Raw genomic sequence first — 22,500 nt, forward strand, 5'->3', positions numbered from 1 at the left:
AATATGAATCATCCTCTCCCTCTCTGTCTCTCTCCCTCTCTCAGTGAGAAACAGCGTGATGCATCTGGAGTCTCAGGAGAATAAACTCATGTTTCCGTGTGCTTTCTCTCCGCTGAAGTAACTTCCTGTTGTCACACCTGGGTCTCCACGGCAACAGAGACTGTCCTCTGTGGGCCAATCACAGCTCAGCGTTAGCTCCAACTGTAAACTAAGGTGTAACATCAATAATAACTGTCTGTATTAAAGGGTTTGTTCCTGATGTCAATAACAATCTCTTAATTTTAATACTTTAACTACATGTTCCTGATGGTACTTCTACTGCAGGACGTTTACTGTAACAGTAGTATTACTTTGTTGTATTAGTACTTTTACTGCAGTAATCTGAATACTTCTTCCCCTGCTGAACATTTTGAACATTAAACTTTTCATTTTCTGCATCCTGGTGAATGTTTCTGCAACAAGTTCTGGTGCAAATGTCTATTTATGTAACAGAAATTATAATAGATGTGATTTTTTTGCGGTTGTGGGGGGGGGGGGGCTCTGGCCAGTATTGTTTATTAATTACACCTAACCCTCTGATACACATGGGGAGTTGGTGCAGGTTGGGCTGTATGTTGTACTGCTGGGCCCAGTTTTAAGATCACGGATTGGATCAAATCTTGGAAATGGGTTTTTAAAAAGCAAAAGAGGGATTCTGAACTAAGATCAGACCATGTCATCTGATCTTCTATTTGATCTGGATCAAACCTGCCCTTTGGGATTTTCGAAAATTTTAACTCAGTTTGGGATCTATTTTGTCCAAAAAACAGGATTATCCTGATCCCATCAGAAGGGTGGATTTTTGTGTTGTGATTTTTTGAACCAATTAAAACCAGAGAAGTTTTTTTAAGTGAATGATCATAAAATAAAGGTTTACTGATGATATATACATGTCTTCATATTTGAAACATATATGAAGCATGTCACATCTAATGAGATATGGACTATTGTAGTGTTTTAGTTTTACTATTTAACATTATAACAAAATAAGAAATGTAAAATGTTTCTAATTCTTAAAATTAAAACAACCAATGGCTATTTATGTCCACCGGTATGTTCCCTACCTGTAGTTCTTAGCTGAGCCAGCAGGCTACACTGTTGACTCCATTAAGGCTCTGGTCAACAGGATTTGGTCATCCTGAAATTTGTTTTTTTGGATCACAGTGACCCAATCCAATGTTCCTTTAAAAAACTGGCATTAAAGTAAAATGGATCAGGAGATCCTGGACAGCAAAACATGGGATTTCCAAATCTGTATCAATTTGATCCAGATTACACGGGCCCTGGTGTATTATAAGCAAACATTGCCGTGGAGATATGATCCATGTAGTAGAATATAATATCAGCGTAGGATCTCTCTCCAACGGACACACACACACACAGATACAGACATACACACACAGAGACACACACTGTCCTGCACATAGTTTATAAAGCATGAAGTACAAATTATCTTTTCTAATTCTGCGTTACATCTTCTAAATTACTACCGCTAGTTTTACACTTCCTTTTTGGATTTAATGGTCAATAAACCTGATTCATAAAATATTATACCTAATAAACAAGCAGCGATGGACGGGCCCTCGCACCTCCTTGCACGTCGGGGTTACTGACGGACACCGCTCCTTGTTACCGTACATTTGTGTGACACTCAGACACCGCAAATCATCAACAATAAAAAGGGAACTCCCTGCTGAGTTCAAGGATACCTCACACAAGGGTCTACATCATACAGTTCATTAGCTGTGAAAGGGGGCGTGGCTTAAGCATAGATAGACATTTATTGATCATTTCGGAAATTCATCTTGTACCATACAGCTTATCAGATAGACGGATAGCATTATAAGTTTCATGTAAATCGGATGATATTTGTCATATAAGGCTGATTCCCTGTTGCCAGCGGGGGGCGCTATGACCAAAAGTCAACTTTGGCCTGTAGGTGTCCTCAGGCCTGGACCCTTGTTGATTGTGGGAAATTTCAAGCAGATATGACAATGTACAACACTGTAGTTACAGCCACTTTCTCGTTCATCGCTAAACACTCAAAATGGCCGCCATGCCACGCCCACACCATCTGACGAAAAGTTTTTCTTTTAATAACTTTTCTTCGTTAAGGTGTTAGGATGTTACAGACCAAGTTTGAAGTCCATCGGATGAAATCTCTAGGAGGAGTTCGTTAAAGTATAGCACCTTGACTTTTAGGCCTACTTCCTGTTGCCACTAGGGGGCGCTATGACTTTAAGTAAATATCAGCCTTTATTTGTGCTCAGAGTTGGACTGTTGCCAATTGGTCAATACACTCAAGTTACACCCACTTCCTGTTTTGATGGCGAAATGCACAAAATGGCAGTTACATAACTTTTCAAAAGGTATTTCATGTTTAATCTACATGTATGATACATTATTTTATTATCAAACTAATTTCTTTAACTTTATTTTCTAAATCTAAGCTAATCTGCTTTAAAGAAAAGAACAAGAATACTGAGATAAGAAAACTGCATATTCTGTATCTGTACCATCCTAATTCCCAACATTACTATTGGAGAACTATGCCATGTTTTATATTTTGGGGGAGCTGTAACAAACATACTGTTTCTTACAAGATAATTTCAGCTGTAAGAGTTTGGATTTATTGCTCAAAGACCCCCCAAAAAGGCACAATTTCCAGGCTGGATAGAAAACCTCCTGTAAGGGCTACAAAGACAGTGTTACGACCGGCTCACAGGCCACAACAAAAGAGGGAGATGCATAGCAAGCTAACAATAATTAAGCAACATTTATTGAATACAACTGCAAACAAAAGAAAGATGAGGTGTGATTCTCCGTATCAGTGGTGAATGAGGGTGTATGGATGTAGTGGAGAATGTAAGGTGCATGTTGTCTGTAGCTAACAAAGGGAAAAACTAATCAGTCCTTCCAGAAAAATGCATTTGAGTTTTTCTGTGATTGTTGTGGGGCAAAAATCCTTGATTATGCGGCACGTTTTCTTAAAAAATGCGATGGAATATGCTATACATGATATTTATGCAATTTTATGCGATGAAATTATGGGAACTTGCAAAAACTGCAGTTTGATGAAAAAGAGAAAAAACAGTAACCCTGCTTTTTGATGATGTTCACGTCGCGTAATTACATCACTTCATAACGTTCCCATGGCAACAGGGGAAAATGGCTGCTCTTGTGTGAAGTAAACGCAACATTTTTTAACTTTCTGCTAAGATATATTATGCGACTTTTTTGCAACGAAAATGCGGGGGTTATGAAATCATGCAAGCCACGCATATTTTGCGCGGAAATCGGCAATTTATCTTGCGGTAAAATGCCCCCCACATAAATATGCAGACTTTGGCTGATGATGCGTTGAATTATGCGACCGCACAATCACGTTTTTCTGGAGGGACTGATTAAACAAAGAGAAATCATGCGGGAGTGCTGTCGAGGGAATGCCGCTACTGGTCTCGGGGCTAGCGGGGTTAAATAGGACCGGCCAGGTGCTCCCAGTCATCTCATTATCGCTTCCACTACACCTGCAAGTTGACAAGACAAACCACAGTACACATGTATGACAGGCCTAGGGCCGTCACAGACACCAAAGATACCCCCGTGACGGCCTTTTAGCTGGAAAAGACCATAAGTCTCTAGCTCTTATGGCTGTAAAATGATTAAAATATCAATCGGAGATGCTGTTTGTCGCCTTTTTTCGTCGTATATGACAAGCTCGGGCGCATAGGGTTTAATAAAAACAGAAACTAAAAGTTTGGATACATGTTTCTGTTTATTTGGAATCAATGAAAAGAGATCAAAAGATTTCAAATTCATACTGTAAGAGTCATGTTTAACAAAAATCCGTCAACAAAATACAAAGTTAAATGGCTTTAGAAATGATTCATCAGAAACTTAAACATCTTAAAATATGTCAGACTTTATAAAATGTATCATCCAATAATGTAGCATCATTTATATTCTGTTTATATTATAAATAATCACTCTTTAAAACTGACATCTTGATCAGAAACACGAGTAAATTAAACATTTGTTAAACATTCATGTACAGTAAAAACTTTATAAAATCATCCAAAGTAATGCAGAAATACAAGAAATTACTTTATGTTACGAACATTAACCCTTGTGTTGTCCAAATTTGACGCATTTTAAAAGTTTCTATTACAGCAATTTTGGTTTCTTTTTAACCAAATTGTCAAAAAAATAACATGGACGGTTCCATACAACCATTACTCTTCACAAGTTCACTACTTTCACTGAATTTTGGTGTTTTATTCAATTTTATAGCACTTAAAAAAAAAACTTAAAATAATTTTAAAAAAAAACTGACAAAAACCTAAAAAAAAAGGTGTTGTAATTTTAAATTTTGACCCAGAAAAACAAAACGTTGAGGCAAAGACAGCACAAGGGTTAAACACAACCAGTTTAAAACATTACAAAGAATTATATTTTTATTAATTTATATTTAGATTTTTGGTTCATTATTTTCAAAAGAAACTTAAAATCAAAAATCAATAATTTCTAAATATTCAAGCTTATACAACAAAAAGTGATCAAAACTAATGTATAATATGATTATATGGACAGTAACGCTGTATAAGTGAAGCAGTACTTTAGGTCAAATATCACACCAATAACAGTAACAGACTAAATGTCAGACTGGCATCTGAAAAACACAAAACAATATTAATAGCCGGGTTGGCTTGGTGGGTGGAGCAGGCGCACATATATACTGCCTCGATGCAGCGGTCCAGGGTTCGAGTCTGACCTGTGACGATTTCCTGCATGTCCCTCCCCCCCCTCTTTTGGGGGGTGGGTTGTCTTTCAAATTTTTTGAATGGGACAAATCTACCTTTTCTGCATCCCCCTGAAAACTTCATTTACAGACCCATCAACTTGTGGCAGACTGAAGCTGGTGGTTCTGGACGTGGCCTATGTCATGTGATTCAGCTTGATCCAAGGAATGCGTGGATGTAAGGTTTTTAAATATGCAATGTGTAATGTGGGAGTTATAGGTCAAAACGCGTCTACCTTGATTATAGCGCCACCTAGTGGTCCACATGTAACATTTTTGGTATGTGAGGCCTCTGACGGATATTTTTGCTCACGTTAGTATAAGAAGTAAATCCTGTGGACTCATCAACACGTGGCGGACTGAAGCTGATTGGTTGTTTAAACGTCTTCACAAAGCATGAACAGAAGCCGGTCCCCACACGGTCTGTTAACCAGAACACAAGATCTCAGATAAGAACAAAGTGGGGCCAAAAGAACAAAGTGGGGACATAAAGGTGGCTTCAAACTGTTTTGTGTTGAAACCTGTTTTTAAAGGGTCATGTTGTTCTAAAGGTCAGGGGTATTCACTAAAAGTTCAATTGTTTTCATTTTCATTTTATTAGGGTTCTAAACCTGAAAGGTCCCAATTGGCCACATGGTGGCGCTATAATTAAGACTTACAAACAAGATTTTTTGAAAGGCCACACCTCTCACATCGTGAGTCCGACTAACTTGGAATTTCTCACACACATGCAGCTCAATGTGCTCTACAAAAAGCCTCCCAGACCATTACAGTCTGCCATGATGCTTTTCCACCATTTAGAATTTTTTGAAAAACCCATTTTTGACATTTCCTCCTAAACTGTAGGTCCGATTGTTACCAAATGTTCTGTAGATCATCATTGGATGAAGCTGATCAAAAGCAGTTGTATGTGACTTGTTGATATCTTATTTTGGTTTTCAAGCTATTTAACAATAAACTTCAAAATGGGAGGAGCATTGTCAGGAAATTGGACATAACTCATTAAGAGTTTGTACAGGAGCTAAATCTGTCGATGAAATCATATTTTTTTTCAGTAGATATCTTAGTTCCAACCCGATTGACAGTCCCTCCAGGATTTCGCGGCCTTTTTTTGAGATTGTTGCGGCCCAAAATGCTTGATTTCGCGGGAGCTTTTGTAAAAAGTTGACCACTGCAGAGATCTGACAGGATTGAAACAGCAGCAGCTTTCCGCGACTTTATAGTGAAAAATCGTTACAGCGTACATTAAGGTTGAAATGTATACAGGTTGGCAGGATTGTCTGAAATGTTTTTGTCTTCCGCTGTATGTTTTGTTGGTAAATGTGAGTCAGTCACACACGTCTTGTCTTCATCAGAAACAAGGAAACGATCAACCCGTTCTCACTCCATTGGCTCTCAGAGTCACATACTGAGGCAAAGTCTGGCATGTGGGACTGCTGGGATTGTTTGAAGTCGCGGGAAACTTCAGGTTATTGGTCAAATTTGCAGAAAAGTTGCGGTTGCAGTGCAGGGACTGGATTGAGCGAGCAAAGCAGTGTTGTGTTTATATAAGCAGTATTTATTCAGTTTGGGAGAGGTTTCATGTTTCTATCTGCCGAGATATTATTGTGTCACTGAGGGAGGATTTTAGTTTCATTGTAAGGGCAGAGGGGATCTATGGTTACTGATGGTTAAACTACAAAAAGAAATTGTATGACATCTGAAACTAAAGAGATTATGTGTTGTGAACATCCACATTGGAAAGTGAAGACAAAAGTCATAGAGAGATGTGATATCATTAAATAGTGATAATTTATCACATGTTCCGTGTTGACCTCAGAAATAGTTCAAACTCCGCTTACTTTCTCACCTCCACACAGCTGACAAATTAGAGTCAAATCAACTGTTATATATTTAGCCCCAAATCACAGCAGAAGTTATTCCATTAGTGCTGCTCTTACTCCTACTGCTGCTGCTCCTTTCCTGCTCCAGCTGCTGCTCCTATTCATACTCCTGCTACTAGTCCTATTCCTGCTCCTATTCTTGCTGAGGCTGCTCCTTTTCCTGCTCCTGCTCCTTTTCCTGCTCCTATTCATGCTCTTGCTCATTTTCCTGCTCCTGCTCCTATTCCTACTCCCACTAATGCTCCTATTCCTGCTCCCACTAATGCTCCTTTTCCTGATCCCACTAATGCTCCTCCTATTGCAACCAGAACTATTAAGAAATACTTCCGTTTATGAGTACTTAGATGAAGCAACAATCTTTTCAATACACGTGACTGACCTGTCTCACCGGACATGTTCCTTTCTTCCTTAATGAACGTCTGAGCCATCCTGAACATGTCGTCGGTGTAGTGCTGTCCACCGTTGTCTGAAACCATCTCATCTACTTTACTCAGGAAGTTTCTGACCTGCTCTCTGCTTCTTTTGGTTTTGTTGTCAAACACACAGAATCTACCTCCACACATGGAGACCAGATCAGACACATGACGGTCAGACCGGATCAAGTCATTAATGGACCGACCTCCCAGCTCGTCTCCATGAGTGAAAAGCACCACGGAGTACTTATGAGCATCTCTTTCAAACAGTTTTGGAAGCATCTCAAACTTTTTTTTGTCTGCTTCAGTGATTCTGTCTATTCTGAGAACAATAACAAAGGCATGAAGTCCTGGACTGGCCTTTACTACTGACTTCATGATCTCTTTAAACAGCTGTTCACCAGTCTGAACTTCATCACTGATTCCTGGAGTATCGACCACTGTGACCTGACGACCCTCCACTATGGCTGACTTAGAGATAGTCTCTTTACTGACTAAACCAAAGCCACAGCCTGGTTTAAACTGTTCAGATCTTAAGATGGTGTTCCCAGATGAACTTTTTCCAGCTCCAGGAAGACCGAGCAGCACGATCCTCAGGTTCCTGGAATCATCGACTGGAAAACACAAAAGACAGTGATGCTTTTATCAAAACTGTCCAGATGGATTCTAATCAGCAGCAGTTGATTAAATTCAATTCAATTTTATTTATAGTATCAAATCATAACAAGAGTTATATCAAGACACTTTACAGATAGAGTAGGTCTAGACCACACTGTATAATTTAAAAAGACCCAACAATTTCAATAATTCCCCCAAGACCAAGCATTCAGTGGGACAGTGGCGAGGAAAACCTTCCTCCCAGGAAGAAACCTGGGACAGACCCAGACTCTTGGTAGGTGGTGTCTGACGGGACAGACCCAGGCTCTTGGTAAGAGGTGTCTGATGGGACAGACCCAGGCTCTTGGTAAGAGGTGTCTGACGGGACAGACCCAGGCTCTTGGTAGGAGGTGTCTGACGGGACAAACAAAACAAAACATAAAAGAAAAAAAGAAAGAGAAGAAAGAGAGAGGACACAGAAGCTCAGTGTGTCAAAGGAAGTCCCCTGGCAGTCTAAAACTATAACAGCATAACTAAGAGAGACAGGTTAAGGAGAGGAGCCTGGTCGGGCTAGAGCTATCCCCAACCGGATCGGGCTGTACTGGCCTGCCTCCCTCTACTCTGATTATATTATTATTTGTATGGTAGATGAATTTGACGAATATGAACAGAAGCAGGTGGGCCGGGCTAGGCGGACTCTGCAACTCCTCACTCCCTAACTATGAGCTTTATCGAAGAGGAGAGTTTTAAGTTCACTCTTAAATGTGGTGACTGGGAGCTGGTTCCACAGGAGAGGAGCCTGGTAGCTGAAGGCTCTGGCTCCCATTCTACTTTTAGAGACTCTAGGAACCACAAGTAGCTCTGCATTCTGGGAGCGCAGTGCTCTAGTGGGACAATAAGGTACTATGAGCTCTTCAAGATATGATGGTGGTTGACCTTTAACAGCTTTGTAGGTCAGGAGAAGGATTTTAAATTAAATCCTGGATTTTACAGGAAGCCAATGCAGAGAAGCCAATACAGGAGAAATATGATCTCTTCTCTTAGTTTTTGTCAGAACACGCGCTGCAGCATTCTGGATCAGCTGGAGAGTCTTAAGGGACTTATTTGAGCAACCTGACAGTAGGGAATTACATTAGTCCAGCCTGGAAGTAACAAATGCATGGACTACTTTTTCAGCGTCGTTTTGAGACAGGATGTGCCTAATATTGTCAATGTTACAAAGATGAAAAAAGGCTGTTCTTGATGTTTGTTTTAAGTGGGCATTAAAGGACATATCCTGATCAAAAATAACTGCTAGATTTCTGACAGTAGGGCTGGATGCCAGGGCAATACCATCCAGAGTAACTATATCTTCAGATAATGAAGTTCGGAGGTGTTTAGGGCCCAGCACAATCACTTCAGTTTTATCTGAGTTTAACGTCAGAAAATTGTAGGTTATCCATGATTTTATATCTTTAATGCATACTTAAAGTTTAGTTAACTGACTGGTTTCGTCTGGCTTGATTGATAGGTATAATTGGGTATCATCCGCATAACAGTGAAAGTTAATTGAGTGTTTCCTAATAATATTGCCTAGAGGAAGCATATATAAGGTGAATAGAATTGGTCCAAGCACTGAGCCTTGAGGAACGCCATGGCTAACTTTAGCGTACCTGGAGGATTTATCATTAACATTAACAAATTGAGATTGATCAGAGAAATACAACTTAACCCAGCTTAGTGTGATTCCTTTAATGCCAACTAAATGTTCCAATCTCTGTAACAGGATGGTTTGGTCAATAGTGTCAAATACAGCACTAAGATCTAGTAAAACAAGTATGGAGACAAGTCCTTTGTCTGCAGCAGTTAAAAGGTCGTTAGTAATTTTCACCAGTGCCGTCTCTGTGCTATGATGCTTTCTAAATCCTGACTGAAAGTCCTCAAACAAAATATTGCAATGTAGAAAATCACATAACTGATTGGCAACCACCTTCTCAAGGATCTTTGAGAGAAAGGGGAGATTAGATATAGGTCTATAGTTGGCTAAGACCTCAGGATCTAGGGTGGTTTTTCTTCAGAAGAGGTTTTATCACAGCTAATTTAAATGACTGCGGTACATAACATGTTAATAAAGATATATTGATCATATCCAGTAATGAAGAGTTAACCATGGGTAACGCTTCTTTAAGTAGCCTCGTTGGGATGGGGTCTAAGAGACAGGTAGATGGCTTAGCTGAAGATACTTTTACCATTAATTGTTATAATTTTATCATTGAAGAAGCTCATGAAGTCGTCACTACTCAGAGCTAGAGGAATAGATGGCTCAGTAGAGCTGTGGCTATCTGTCATCCTGGCTACAGTGCTAAAAAGAAACCTTGGGTTGTTCTTATTTTCTTCTATTAATGATAAGTAATAGTCTGATCTGGCGTTTCTGAGGGCCTTCCTATAGGTTTTCAGATAGATCCTATAGGTCTTGCCAATCTACACGAGATTCTTCCAAGTTTTCGCGAGATTTGTTTTAATTTGTTTGGGAGTTATACCAAGGTGCTAGTTTTCTTTGCTTCATCGTCTTCTTTTTGAGGGGAGCAACAGAGTTTAAAGTCGTCCGTAGGCAAGTCGTAGCACCGTCTACAAATTTATCAATTTGGGAGGGACAAAAGTTAACATGAATGTCCTCTGTTATACTAAAGCATGACATTGAGTTAAATGCTGTTGGAATATCTTCCTTAATTATCTTCCTTATTTAGCTATAGCACTGTCAGATAGGCATCTAATGTAGAAGCTTTTAGTTAATTTCGTATAGTCGGGTAGTAAGAATTCGAAAGTTATTAAAGAATGGTCCGATAATAAAGGTTTCTGCGGAAATACTATAAAATCTTCAATGTCAATGCCAGCACTTGGTCGAGGGTGTGGTTAAAACAGTGTGTGGCCTTATGCACACTCTGACTGAAACCAATTGAATCTAGTAGTGAGTTGAAAGCAATACTAAGGATATCGTTGTAAACATCCACAATGAGTACTTTGTCTGATTTAAGAACTACACATGATAAAAACTCTGAGAATTCAGATAAACATTCTGAATACGGACCTGGAGCTCGGTAAATAACAACAAATATAATTGGCTGTAATGTTTTCCATGTTGGATGTTGAAGATTAAGAACAAGGCTTTCAAACAAGTTATAATTTTGTTTAGGTTTAGGGTTTATTAACAGGCTTGAGTCAAATATGGCTGCCACTCCCCATCCTCGGGCTGAGCCTCGTGGAATTATGTTATTATTAGTTATTATGACTGGGAGGATTGGCTTCATTTAGGCTTAATTTAGACTAACATATTCTTTATTTAGCAAGACCATGCAAAATAAATTGTAAAACAATTATTGAATGTACTTAAAGAAAACATTGATTAATTATACCTGCTCCGCAGCGATGGTCGGGGCCGAGCATTTTAAGGAGGAACAGGAAAAAGAGTTAAATGAAGAGGAGAAAAATGACAAATATGCTACATGAGCGTTCTGTCAGCAGAAGTGCCAGCCAAACATTGCTGCTCATCACATTGCTTATGCCCAAGAAACAGGCCTACTGTTCATGTCAGGGTTGGGGAGTGGTTGACTCAATAATATGACTTTCCTAAACTGGAACGTTTTATCGGGATCACATTATCCACACAAAAGTTAATATATGACGTTACAACAACGCTCCACTATGTGCAGTCAAAACAGCTCTGCAGAGCTGTCACACTGTCATCGTCCCACACGCACTGATGTGATTTTAGGTTTTTCCCTTTTCAGTTTTTGTGGGTAAGTTAATGTCTACAGTATATTCTAATAATAAAACAAAAACAGTATGGGCTGTGGCATTTTAATTAAGTTAGTTTTAGGTTAATGTAATTGTGCTTACCATCTGTGGCCCAGTTTACATTCTGACTTACAATTCTGGTTATATATCAGGGTGATCTGCATGAAGCTCAACTTTGCATTATTTCCCACGGGACAGTGAATGCCACACACATTTATCTAACGAGAACACACGGGCTTGGACAACAAGTACGTGGCTTCACAGCTGAGGAGGAGCGGGAGTGTTTTTAAGATAAATATACGGGTTGTAAATTAACCCTATGTGAATGGATGCTTTACATATGACCAAGCAGAGAATCGGGAGCAGCAGTAGTAATGGGAGCAGTGGTAGTACTGAGAGCTGTACATGCTTGGCCAATAAATGCTATTGAAGGGCGGGTCTTGGCGGTGCAGGAGCCGCTGCTGAAGGCTTCCCTGTGGACCCCAAACGTGTGACGGTCAGGAAGACGTTTTGGCAGGGGAAACTGATCAGAAAATGTAACGGAACGTTGTAGAAATGTAGTGGAATAGAAAGTATAGATAATTGCTGCAAAATGTAACGAAGTAAAAGTCAAAAGTATGCACTATTGATTCTACTTAAGTAAAGTACAGAAACGTGAAAAATGTACTTAAGTACAGTAACAAAGTATTTGTACTTCGTTACATTGCACCACTGAACACAAGTTAATGTAAAGTTACTGTAATGTTAGTTTTTAGACACATCAATGCTGCATGGGGGAATTTACTTAGGCCAGACTTCTCTCCTGATGAGTTCTTCTGTAAGTAATGACTTAAATGTTATCTGTCTGCTCATGTAAATGTGTGATAAAGTAATAGGATACTATATCAAATTCCTCTCTCTATAAGATAACTTCTATTTACACTAATTACTGTAACTGCACTGTGGATGGTTCAATCCGAGTGACATTCCGCTGTGTAGTTTGGGTTGCATACAGTATAACCCATAAACCAGAATTTTAAGGTCATAGTGAAATTTGACAACACAAGTTTCATAATTGTTAGATTAATAATATATAACAAAAGTAGAGGCAGGCAGGCCAGCACAGCCTGATCCGGCAGGGGAGAGTTCAAAGCCCGAACAGGCTACCTCTCCTTATGACCTGTCTCTCTTAGTTACGCTGTTATAGTTTTAGACTGCCGGGGGACTTCCTTCCTTCCTTTGACACACTGAGCTGCTCTCTCCTCTCCCTTTCTATTACTATTACTTTTACTATTACTATTACTATTTGTGTGCATCCCGTCCCGGAAATGCTTGTTACTAATCCTAGCTTCTGGGGAGTTTACTCCCCGGAGTCCTTATGTTTTTTCCCCAGCGTATTTCCTTGGAGAACGTTGGCACCAAGATCCTGGTTCCAGCTGTCGCCATGGTCCTGCTGCACTCCCTGCTGAACTCAGCGGTGCCCTGCAATGTCATGCTGCTTCCTGCTGAACCCTGCAGCTTCCTGCTGAACCCTGCAGCTTCCTGCTGAACCCTGCTGCTTCCTGCTGAACCCTGCTGCTTCCTGCTGAACCCTGCTGCTTCCTGCTGAACCCTGCAGCTTCCTGCTGAACCCTGCTGCTTCCTGTTGAACCCTGCTGCTTCCTGCTGAACCCTGCAGCTTCCTGCTGAACCCTGCTGCTTCCTGTTGAACCCTGCTGCTTCCTGCTGAACCCTGCTGCTTCCTGCTGAACCCTGCTACTTCCTGCTGAACCCTGCAGCTTCCTGCTACGTCCATCCATGCTCTGCTGGGCCACGCCACATCCTGTAACACCCTGCAGCGCCCTGATATGACATGAACTACTACGACTACCATTTGAAGTCACTGTTCCATTATTAATGTGACTACTATCGCCACTGTTCATCACACCCCAACCGCCCGTCAGACACCGCCTACCAAGAGCCTGGGTCTGTCGAGGTTTCTTCCCAAGAGGAGTTTTTCCTCGCCACTGTCGCACTTCTTGCTCTTGAGGGAATTACTGGAATTGTTGGAATTGTTGGGTCTTTGTAAATTATAGAGGGTGGTCTAGACCTACTCTATCTGTAAAGTGTCTCGAGATAACTCTTGTTATGATTTGATACTATAAATAAAATTGAATTGAATTGAAATTGAATAAAATTGAATTGAAGTTTGAGCGTTTCTCAAATAAAGATAATTTATTCTGCCAAATTATGTATACAATGTTTGATATAAATAAAAGTGTTGATATTGATAAGGCTATTGATAAGGATCCTACTTAAAGTGGCTACTGTCTTAATATAATAACCTGATGGTGGAAGGAATAAAAGATTTGAAGTAATGATTACTGTATGTATGTACTGTATGTAGGATTGCTTTCATTTTTTTCACATGTGTATCTGTGGGTATATGCTCATCTTTAGCCTATAGCCTACATTTAGGCAACATCTACATATCTATTTAATTTATCACAGCCAATGAATGCAGAAAGTTAAGTTGGTAAGAATATAGCTAGTATATATAATAAATATAATAATAATAAATAATTCAGTTTAGGCTATGCATAGTACCTAGGCCTGCCAACAAATGCTTATTGTTAGAAGAATCAACTGCTCTGCCAATCTCCTGCTTCTCTTTCTCTCTGATAAAATATCTTCCAATATCCATCTGCTCAATGAATTGAAGGATGAATTGAAGGGGGGTCACCCAACTTTTGTATTCATGAAACAGCAAAATTTCACAGTGGCTTGTTTGGTGCATATTTTTCCATGTAGCTCTTCGAGTTGTCGGCCCTCCTTTGCTACCAGATGGGTCTGACCCATGAGTTTGCTGGGGGAAGGGGAGCTTCCCCCCTGGTGGCTCAAACGGATAATTGCATTGTTTAAAAAATGACTGGAATATAAATTACGCCTGGCATGACCAGCTATTTTATAAATATCTTAAATAACACAAAACAACTAAATGGTGGTACATCTGATTTCATAAACTGCTTTAGTAAAAAAAATATTTCCTGGCTGACGATGGGAGCAGCAGAACGTAAAAAATGAAAATGACTGTTGCTAGTCTGGACATCTTACCATGCCAAGGTTACCATAAAGGTTTCCTAAATGTCACATTTGATGTCAGCTTACTAATTGATTGCAGGTTTGTGTAGATTTGGACTTTTATATGTTTATTCCACTTTAGTTAAACGGCGAAGTGGAGGCAGCCTAGTGACGAATCCATAGCAACCAGTTTGTGTGTTGAACGTTACCCAGAGTGCCTTGCTGAATGGTCTCAATATTTTATTGTTTTATTTCATGTGGATACTAGTTTACTAGAGGAGTAACTTAGTATTTGAAGTAATGCAGTAATGCAGGAAGTGTGCATTTAGTTTCCATGTTTATTGTGTTTCCACAACAATGTTAGTGAGTAAATCTACTGAAATGGCCCCCACACCATAACAGAGGAGTGGGATGCGTCAGATCAGAATGCAGAGGTTCAGGCATGTATGTCATGGCTGTAAAAAAACAATTGCAATCTGTATATGTTTGCCAAGCGCATACCAGTACTGAAGGTATCAATAAATTGTTGGGGTAGGGTCATGCCTTTTTCCAAATTGTTTTGGAGGGTCATAGAAATTTCTTTACTGGTGCGGGGAGGGTCATGTCTATTTTGGCTAAAGGTCCCAAAACTCCTCCGGTGGCCCCTTAAATAAATAACGAACAGTCCCTAAAGAGCTGTGGATAGCTTGATGGATATAAGAATATAGGTTGTTCTTGTATTTCCCTCGTTCACTCTAGCTAGACTTTAGTCTAGTCTTTAGTTTTCCATAGCAAACCAAAATATCCTCTTTACCTCAAGAAAACGTAGCTAAAGGTAAGCAGGTCATTAAAAACAACTTACAATTTCACTCTGTATCACTATGTGTAATCGATCTTCCTTCATCATTCATCTGCGTGTGTATCGGTGTGTGTCTGTGTGTGTCTGTGTGTGTGCATGCAGTAGCGAGTTCAGACAAAAGAGTAGCGACGAGACGAGATGAATCTTCCAGTTACTTGCAACGTCTTTAAAGCTCTGAAAGCTGCAAGTTCGGGGTGCATCATCATGATAGCACAACTCTTTGTATTTCTGTCTAATTTCCGAATTTTCGGCTATTTTGTAGCTGGATACATATCTCACAATCTGATATCACCAAGTAATTAACAGTCCAGGATCAATGACAAAGTTGTTTGCCCTGGATTAACATTATAACCAACCAATCAGTGACACGTTTTGCTTGTGATCTCATTAATAGTGCGACGTGATGGCAAATTCAAAAAAGAAAAAAAAACGTCTGCCAGTTTCACTATCGTAACTAACCGCCCGTTCCAGAGCTGCCGCCGATGCTTCACTATCGTGCTTAAAAGGTAAGATTTAGCCTACTTCCAAGAGTTTGAACGTCTTCAAAACATTATAGAGTTGATGTGTAGCTAGGCTAAACAAGTTCATAAGATAACTAGCATGTCCAGCTAGTGTCCTAACAGTAATTCATTTGGAAAGGGTTGAGCTACCAAGTGTGATATTGATAAGAAATAAAATATCACTGTCCAGTTCTATCTCTTAACAAGATGGAATGTCAGTCATTAGGCTAACCACTTTAATCCTATGAAAACACGCTACACACTATCTGGTCATGCTAGTTATCTGCAGGGCTTGACATTAACTTTTTGAGGCACTTGTCCTTCGGACAAGTACATTTACGTTTCACTTGTCCATGAACAAAAGTCACTTGTCCGGGTAAAGATTTATCATTTTATAATTTTTTTTGTGTTTTGCTAATGCAGAATTTGAAGAAACCATTGAAAGCATCCAAACACTATCAACATTAATACAATTCAGTTTAAACAGTAGAAACAAATGTGTCCCAAGAATAGATTTCCCCTTCAACAAGAAAAAAGGATCTCCAGACTCATAATACAAAGTTATACTTTGCACGCCGGTGTGCAGAAGTTAATATATTGAGATTCTAAGTGAATATTTTAAAGTTTCTCATTACTTTCAGATTCCTAGTCAATATTCTAAGTTACTATGTCAATATATTGAGATATTTTGAGATGTTGAGTCAATATATTGAGATTGTAAGTCAATATTTTGAATGTTCTCATTGCTTTGAGATTCTTAGTCAATATTCTGAGTTACTAAGTCAATATATTGAGATACTGAACCAATATGTTGAGTTACTAATATATTACGATACTAAGCCAATATATTGAGATTAAGTCAATATTTTATAGTTTCTCATTACTTTGATATTCTTTGTTTATATTCTGAGATACTGAGTCAATATATTGAGATACTAATTCAATATTTTGACCAGAGGTAGTGGTGACTTGAACTTATACTATATCTAAAATAATTTTGTAGACATAACAATGGATTTTGCCACTAAATGTTGGTGTCAACGTGTTTTTTTTTTCTTTCTACAATTTCACTTACCAAGGGATCCTTTAAAAAGGTGTAGCTACTTTACAGTTGATTACTACCTGATATTTAATCCGCTACAAACGAGTAGCATTAACAAGTTAACTTGTTTAGCCTAGCTACACATCAACTCTATAATGTTTTGAAGACGTTCAAACTCTTGGAAGTAGGCTAAATCTTACCTTTTAAGCACGATAGTGAAGCATCGTGCAGCTCTGGAGCAGGCGGCCGTTACGATAGTGAAACTGGCAGGCGTTTTTTTTTTTTTTGAATTTGCCATCACGTCGCACTATTAATGACATCACAAGCAAAACGTGTCACTGATTGGTTGGTTATAATGTTAATCCAGGGCAAACAACTTTGTCATTGATCCTGGACTGTTAATTACTTGGTGATATCAGATCGTGCGATATATATCATTTGTTGTGTGTAAATATGAATGGGGATATGATTAGTGATAATGAGATGCTTGATACAGTTGCAGAATCTTTGATTCTCTGTTTTGTTTTAATGCTGCTTGGCTCTCTTCAGTAGCTAACTCTCTACCTCGCTCATCCACATACCGTTACCGTGCACGTGGGCGCTCGTTGAGCCTCTAACTGCCATTTCGACCAGCTGACAGTTGTAAAGTAGAATTAAAACAGATACACTACACACCGACACACACAGATGAATGGTGAAGGAAGATTGATTCACCGTAGTACACAGTGCACTGTAAAAAAACTATTATCGAATTATTATTGTTGTTCTTATTATTACTTAGGGGGGCTTAGGAACAAATTAGGGTAGCTTCAGCACCCCTAAAATAGGCCTAACGACAGTTTGGCATAAGTTGCGGCGTTGTAAGTGTACGGCCGATTTGTTATGAATTTTTTAAACTTTAGGATTTTAGATGGCTGTTGTAGTGCCACCATCAGGACAATTAGCACACAAATCACAATGATTAAGTTTGGCATAGGACTGGACTGGCAAAGTTTGGTTTGAGTTTTCATGCATGCTACTGAGTAAAAGCGGGACATTCATGCTTCGCTGCTCGGCCCCTTATTACCTGCAACATCACAAATGACGTATGATGAAGGCAAGAAAATCTTGTTAGGAAAGAGGTTTGGTCTAGACAAATGCAATTAATTGTCATAATGTTACTCATCGTTCAAGAAGACTAAACAGGACTTTCTCCCCTGAATTAGTCCCAGCTTTGGCTCGGGCGGACCACGGTACTATACACAGAACAAGTGAACATTGTAAAAAAAAGGCCATGCCCTGAGCATGCATTCCCATTATGTATCCACTGTGTCTGATCACACGCTCTGCATGTGCACTCTCTGTTCCCACACTGACGACGGCCCCTGAACGCAGCAGCGAGTGAGAAGCACGGAGGAGCAGACATCAGCTGAACTTGAGTTTAGACTGCGGCGATTTTTGACGGACAGTTTATTTTCTGTGTGTGCGTCCATGGAAATGTAAGTTTAATTGTTGTGTTAGGTAACACACCGTCAGTGTTTATTAGCCATGGATGTATTTACATTTCTGTTAGTTTACAACGGGATTCAGAGCTAGCCGCTAGCTTCTAATAGTCTGTTTAACTGTTCTACATTCTAATTAGGGCTGTCAAAATAACAAGCAAAAAATAGCAAAAAATAACGCAGATTAATCCCTTCCATTTTGAGGTTTGACCCGGAGCCGTTCTAGCCCCTACTGGACTGTAAAATGAAGGAGGGAGACGAGAACGTGCTGCCTGGATCATTGATGGGAACATTTAGCTACTTGTTCCTTCTTCCTGCCGACCCTGGCTACTGAACTCTGGTGCCCTGATATGTCTGCTCTTCTCTCTGATGCTCTGAGACGATACAGGCAACACAAACACCGCTGCACCTGACGCTAGTTAACACTATACTGGACAGCAGCTAATGTTAGCCTAGCGCTAGCTAGTAGCTGGATTAAACACTGTTAAAATGCTAACAGCTAACGCTAAACGGTGTAAAGTTTGACTGTGTTTTACTGTAGAGGATTCAACGGCGGTATGTAACAGTCTGCTAGCCTGACCAGCCAGCTGCCACTAGGGTACGTCTGGATTTCTAGGCTAACAATCTGCAGCTGCCGTCGGAAAAACAACACAGACGGTGCGTTCAATGAAACTGGTAAACTACAGCCTCGTGGTGCATTTGAAGTTATTGTAAATGTCCTTTTCCCATCTGGTGGTTGTTTTTGTCGTTCAACAGCAATTTACTAGTGAAATAAGTTATTGTTATAGATTATTATCAAATCATTTAATTTTGCCCCCTATGGCCTTAGCATTAAACAAGCCCTTCTTTAATGGGGACCGACTGTTGTTTAGTACCCTTCTTTTTTTACTTTCTTAAAAAGTATCGGTTCAGGCACCGTTAATTATGTATGCGATTAATTTCGATTAATTAATTACAGAGTTTGTAATTAATTCGATTAATTTTTTTAATCGATTGACGGCCCTAATTCTAATAGCTATTGTTTTCTATGCTGTGCACTGAATATTTCGGTTGTTTATTCTGTTTAAATACTTGTTATAATTCTTATGACTGTCATTTATATAGGTTACATGAATGCCTTGTGTTTACTAATCTTAGCTCATCGCAGTCCAGTTATTATTGTTATTCATTAACATTGCTCTGTGCATGCTATTTGTAGCTGGCTATGTTTTAGCTTAGGTTTGCCTTTGTTATTGGTCTGTAACTATTCTTTCTAAACAGTCTGTATTGCTGTGCTTTGTTGTAACAGAACCACACACGCACAGAAACACAAGCTTATTTGTTTATATAAACCATCTAAACTGCAACCCCGGACTCTGCATCTCCTTTCTCCCCACACTCTCACCTGAACATTGGAATAGTGTCCTGACCTGACACCCTGAAGTGATTGCTGCCACACCTATTAACCCATATTTACACCTTCTATCATACAAACATGATATAAGATTATATAAGATGGTACCTGGTGAATCAGGTGGTTCCTGGGTTCCGAGGTGGCCTGTCTTCATCAGCAGCTCTCTGACTTGTTCCCGTCCTTCGTTTACATTGTTGAACAGATGACATTTCTGTAAAAATGTTGTATGGTGTGATGAACTTTCTTCATCTCCATAGATGAAATCCTCCAAAGACCGGTCCTTTAAGGCATCACCACCTGTGAAGAGCAGCTGACACTTATCAAATACCTGAGGCCCGAGGACTCTTCCGACTGTCATCATAACCTCTGCTTGTTCTTTGGTAAAACGTCCGACACTGAACACCACCAAGAACAGAACAGGTCTGGAGGACAGCAGGACACGTTGACAGCAGGTCTGAATCTCCCTCTCAGATCCAAATATTCCTGGAGTGTCGATCACTGAGATCTGCTTCCCAAACACAGTTCCAGTCTGTTCAGAGATCTGCGTTGTCACTGGTCTGAAGGATTGTCTCGACTCAAATGCTCGTCGTCCCAGGATGGTGTTTCCTGAAGCACTTTTACCTCCTCCGGTGTTTCCCAGAAGGATGATGGTGAGATCTGGATCTGGATCCATGACTGAGTATCAATAGACCTGCTGCAGACAACAGAGAGGATACAGTCAGTGGTGAATAAAACATCCATCGTTAGTGACTGACTGACTGCAGTCTGTTATCAGAATACCATAAACAGTCCTGCACACACACACACACACACACACACACACACACACACACACACACACACACACACACACACACACACACACACACACACACACACACACACACACACACACACACACACACACACACACACACACACACACACACACACACACACACACACACACACACACACACACACACACACACACACACACACACACACACACAAGTCTGTTTCACTTCCTCTGTGGGGACCCGTCATTGACATGCATTCCCTAGCCCCTTACCCTAACCTTAACCATCACAACTAAATGCCTAACCTTAACCCTTACCCTAACCTTAACCATCACAACTAAACGCCTAACCTTAACCCTTACCCTCACCTTAACCATCACCACTAAATGCCTAACCTTAACCCTTACCCTCACCCTAACCATAACCCAATTCTAACCCTAATCCTAAAACCAAGTCTTAACCCTCAAACAGCTCTTTAACCTTGGGGGGTCCAGCATTTTGGTCCCCACGAGGCTGTGCAGACCACGAATATAGTAAAACAGGTACAGACACACACATACATACACACACACACACACACACACACACACACACACACACACACACACACACACACACACACACACCACTTTTTTTTCTCTCTGCGCGCTGCCATAGGATGGGTGCTGCGGACGCTTTCAGCGCATGCGCACAATCAGGAAAAAAACAGAAATATAAATTTTCGTTTTCTTGTTTATTTTATTTCCAGCTTCAAAACGAAGACAGGAAGCAGTTATTCCTTTTCTTTAAAGCCTACAAACAATAAAAACTACATTCTGACAGGTTTCAGTATTTCCAGTCTCAGGGTGATCACCCCGTTTATTTTCAGAAAGTCAAAACGCTTCTGTACACTCACAGTACACATAGAGTACACACAGAGTACACATAGAGTACACACATACAGGTGTAACTTCCAGATAATATATAAATGAAGACAAACTCACGTGAACTCGGCGCGATGTCTACTGTCTCTTCTCCGCTTCTTCTTCCTCTCTATAAACGTCGTGGAGCTACAACATTGTGTAACCCTAACCGGAAATGAGGGCGGTTCCTACAACAATAAAGTTGAGGTCTTTATTAGAGGCACAGCAGGTAAACAGCTGGTGATAAAAATGTAATTCTCCCTCCAACAAGAATCATTAAATATAAGAAAGATCAAACAAATGACAACACAGTGAGTCCTCACAAACCTGTTTTTGTAACGTGTGACTTTTATTTTGAAGGTTCCGATCTGGAAGTTGTGTTCGTTCTGTGTGATGAACACCTTCCTACTTCGACACGAATGTATAGATTTACAGTAAAGTTATCTAAATTATTTTGATAAAGAGAATAAGTGACCAGCAGCTGAGATGGCAGAATCTCAACATCCTGGTGAGTTGAACACGTTTATGACTGAAAGAAGTTTGGTTTTCTCTGCTGTTTACAACTTAAATCACGACTTTATTCCATCAAATTAAACGTTAAGATGTACCTACTTAATGGACATCTCTGAATTATCTGAGGAGTTTTCCAGTTGTAAACACGTTGAATACGTTTAAAGCGGAGAATAAATCTTATTTTTTATGTCAATGTTTTACTTTCACTTTCATCCGAGATAAAATGCTGCACGAGGACGAAAACGTTTTACTAACTAATGATGAACTCTCCTAGTTTAATAGAGAAGATATTGGGGACTGCCATCTAGTAAAGCTCTATTAGTGCAAACTAACCTACTGTATATACATGTGGATTATAACAATGTGTGTGTGTGTGTGTGTGTGTGTGTGTGTGTGTGTGTGTGTGCGTGTGTGCGTGAGTGCGCATGTGGTGAAAAACTGTATGTGCTTCCGGGTTCACCTGTGGAACTAAAGATTGGTTCCTATTTATACCAAGGGCACTAATTGGC

The 22,500-nt window shown here is 39.9% G+C and overlaps 1 protein-coding gene and 1 long non-coding RNA gene across 2 annotated transcripts in view; both read left to right on the top strand.

Moving 5' to 3' along the window:
* LOC114562971 (uncharacterized) overlaps window positions 1-154 on the top strand; it is a 1,300-nt gene extending 1,146 nt beyond the window's left edge. The window contains exon 3 of the long non-coding RNA XR_003693562.1: window positions 45-154. This is a non-coding gene — a long non-coding RNA (uncharacterized LOC114562971). The remainder of the gene's footprint in view (window positions 1-44) is intronic.
* Window positions 1-22,500, top strand: part of nipsnap3a (nipsnap homolog 3A (C. elegans)) — a 171,704-nt gene that overhangs the window by 108,923 nt on the left and 40,281 nt on the right.

Source organism: Perca flavescens, chromosome 10 (assembly GCF_004354835.1).
Source record: "Perca flavescens isolate YP-PL-M2 chromosome 10, PFLA_1.0, whole genome shotgun sequence".
In the NCBI taxonomy this organism is placed as follows: Eukaryota; Metazoa; Chordata; class Actinopteri; order Perciformes; family Percidae; genus Perca; species Perca flavescens.